Genomic DNA, 3248 nt, shown 5'->3' with positions numbered 1-3248 from the left:
TTCTACTTGCCAACCAGGATCAGTTTTCTTTTCTTTGGTTATCACTCACTTCTAATCTATCCCGGCATAAGCATTTCAGATTCATAGCCTCGTAGTCTCAAAACAAAAAAGCTGTGTATTATTTTTCGTCCCAAACAGCACTTCTCTTCTGCTCAACTCCAGACACTTTAAAAAGCCCAAATGCTCCCAACTTTAGAATATTTTTCCCACACTTCGAGTGGTGTTTCTAATACCTCCTCCATCAGAATGCTGTCCTCGCCATTAGCCTAGTGGCTTTTCCCTTCGCAACCATATGCCTGGGGAAGGAGTGTCCTAGGTTCGATTCACGTCGGAGACGTGAGGAGCTGAAGGATATTCCTCAGCCATAGCCAAGTTAGCCGGTCTTGGTCGTGAACAGCAGGCTTTTTCTCCCCAGTTTATCTGAGGTTTTTCATCTCGCAAGCAGGCAAACCTGCGTCGGGAATACTTAAGACAATCCTTCCAGCCATAGGTCTCAATTGTCAGCTATGCTGGTCACGAGCCCAGATAAAAATAGGGGGGGATTGAGGTAGTGCCGTACCTCCCCGTAAAAGGGGCTCACGGCCGTTGAATCATCATACGAAATGAATGAAAAATGAAATCAGATTGCCTGACAGTATTGAGAAGGGAGCCATTCGCGTAACCGATGACTCTTCCCTCACCGACTCTCTCTCTCTCTCTCTCTCCAGTCTCGTAGATGCTTTGTTGCTCCACCACGGGTTTTCTAAGGGTATTGCTATAATCGCTGCTTCACTGAACTAAACTGTTTGTTTTCTTGGAACAACGCGTTGAAATTGTCCAAACTAATACACTCTTCAAAAGAGTAACTACTCTCACTAACCATCTGCTATTCAAGGATTTCTCAGCAGTAAACATATTTGATACTGAGATACTTTCACGAAGAATTTAAACACATGCTTAGTATTTCTAAATTCACAAAACCGGACTTTATTGCAACCCCGTATAATACACATGTCGTCCAGTAAATTAGAAACGTTTATTTAACACCTCTTTTAAGCCGAATCACAGCACATGTGCGGTTTGACTGATTCCGCAAAGTGTTGGATTGCATCTGTTTCTACAACATTCCAGGCGTTCAGCAGATGTGACTCTGATTTGACGAAAGAGGACTTTGCTTCCGGATCTGTTTTTCTAACATATCTCATATATTCTAATTGGGACTCAGATATGGGCTTTGCCGTGGCCAGTAAGATGGTGGAAGTCGCTGTCATGCTCGCTAAACCACTTTAAGCAATTCTTGTGCGATGGAAATTGGCATTATTATCCATGAAGAACCTTCACATGCTGGATTCGCTGGATAATAAAAAAGTCAACATTAAGGATGGACTTGATCGGCAACAATATTCAGATAGTACCTGGAGGACATCCAATCATCCATCTCCAGAACTTTGAGTTGTGTTTTCAAGGCAAGCTGAGTACATTGCTTCATGGGACTCCGGCCAAACTGTCTGACTGCCGTCGGTACGAAACAAGATGTACCGTGACTGGTAGGACCACATGACTTTTTTTCAGTCTTCCACTTTCCAGTCACGGTATTCTGCACCACCTTTATCGTAGGGCTTATTGTGACCTCTTCTAAAATATCCTTTATTTTTTCCCATTGCAATCAACACTACTGACGATTACTGACTAGCAACATTCTTAATTAGCTGTCTAGAACACGTGGCCAAGTGTTTTGCATATCTGCGGTGACGTTTAAGTGTACTTTATAATTCAGTGGCGGTATGTGTTGATGTAATACAAAATAAGCATCGATTAACCAAAAATTACGGAACTCAGAGTACACTTGCTTCGTTACCTTTCTTACTTCACAAATCCACGGATACTTTTCAAACAGAATCAAATCAGTTGACGTTGCCAATTACATAATCATTTTAACATGTGCAGTTGAAATTAATAAACTACTGTTCTTTCAGGAATAAAGGAAGAAGAAAAAGAAGTCATGATTTCAACTGTAAGCTATTTCATTGGAAATCTGTTATTCGTAGTGGGCTTGAGTCTTGTATTTTTAAAAATCTACCTTAAGAGGACTTTAGGAATATGTAAGAGTACACGAGATATGACAGGAAAAACGGTGATCATCACAGGGGCAAACTCCGGTATCGGCAAAGAAACAGCAAGAGAGCTTGTGCGAAGAAATGCGCGAGTGATCATGGCTTGTAGAAGTGTTGAACGTGCAAAGGAAGCTGCCCTAGACATCGTTCGATCGACTGGTAAAGACAACGTGGTCATCAAACAGTTGGACTTGAGCTCTCTGAAATCAGTGCGTGCATTCGTTGAAGACTTCCAGCAGACCGAACAACGACTCGATGTCCTCATCAACAATGCTGGCATGGTCAGTGAACCAGGTTTACATCTGACAGAAGACGGATTGGAAGTGCAATTTGCTACAAACCATTTCGGTCCTTTCTTGCTAACCAACCTCCTTCTCGATTTACTAAAGAAAAGTGCCCCCTCTCGGATTGTTATGCTGTCATCATGCCTTCACTTTTACGGTGCCTTGGATTGTGACAATCTTAACAGCGAAAAGCAAGTTCTTCATCCTCTCTGGGTCTATTGCAATACGAAGCTTGCGAATGTGTTGTTCACTGTTGAATTAAGCCGGAGATTGCAAGGCACTGGAGTCACAGTGAATGCTTTACATCCTGGAGCAGTGAACACATCCCTTGATCGTAATGCTACGGGACTACTTAAATTGCTAAATATATATGTGGCCAGGCCATTGGTATATCGCTTCTTCTTTAAAAATTGTAAAGATGGAGCACAGACTTCTCTTTACTTGGCCATAGATGAAAGGTTGGAAAACGTGTCGGGAAAATATTTCGCTGAATGTCGTTGTACTGATGCCTCCCAAATGAGCAGCAATGTCATTCTTAACCAAAAATTATGGGAGGTGTCCGAAGCGCTCACCGGACTATCTGATGTGAAAAACTCTTGTTGATATCAAGCTTGACCGGTTTGTTTGTTCAAGGCATATTTGTACTATCATTTTAACAAAAATTCCATCGATACCATTTTTGGTGGTTTTAATTAAAATACCAAAACCATTTATTGTATTTGAATTTAAATATGGTCAATTACCCTTGTGCCTAGATGTAATACATTGTAATTATAATAACTGAAATAAAACTAACACGAAAACGGAAAAAATATTAAATTCACCATCAAAAACAAAACAAAAACCTCCAGGTAGCGCAGTGGTATTAAGC

The 3248-nt window shown here is 41.2% G+C and overlaps 1 pseudogene; it reads left to right on the top strand.

The window, feature by feature from the left end:
- The first annotated feature begins 2083 nt into the window (after window positions 1-2083).
- On the top strand, window positions 2084-2980 carry LOC150092196 (retinol dehydrogenase 14 pseudogene; annotated as a pseudogene).
- Window positions 2981-3248: the final 268 nt, after the last annotated feature.

This window comes from Typopeltis vanoorti, unplaced genomic scaffold (genome assembly GCF_054136105.1).
Source record: "Typopeltis vanoorti isolate ZY-2024b unplaced genomic scaffold, IOZ_Tvanoo_1.0 HiC_scaffold_2195, whole genome shotgun sequence".
Lineage (NCBI taxonomy): Eukaryota > Metazoa > Arthropoda > Arachnida > Uropygi > Thelyphonidae > Typopeltis > Typopeltis vanoorti.
This window is presented reverse-complemented; position numbering and strand designations above follow the sequence as displayed.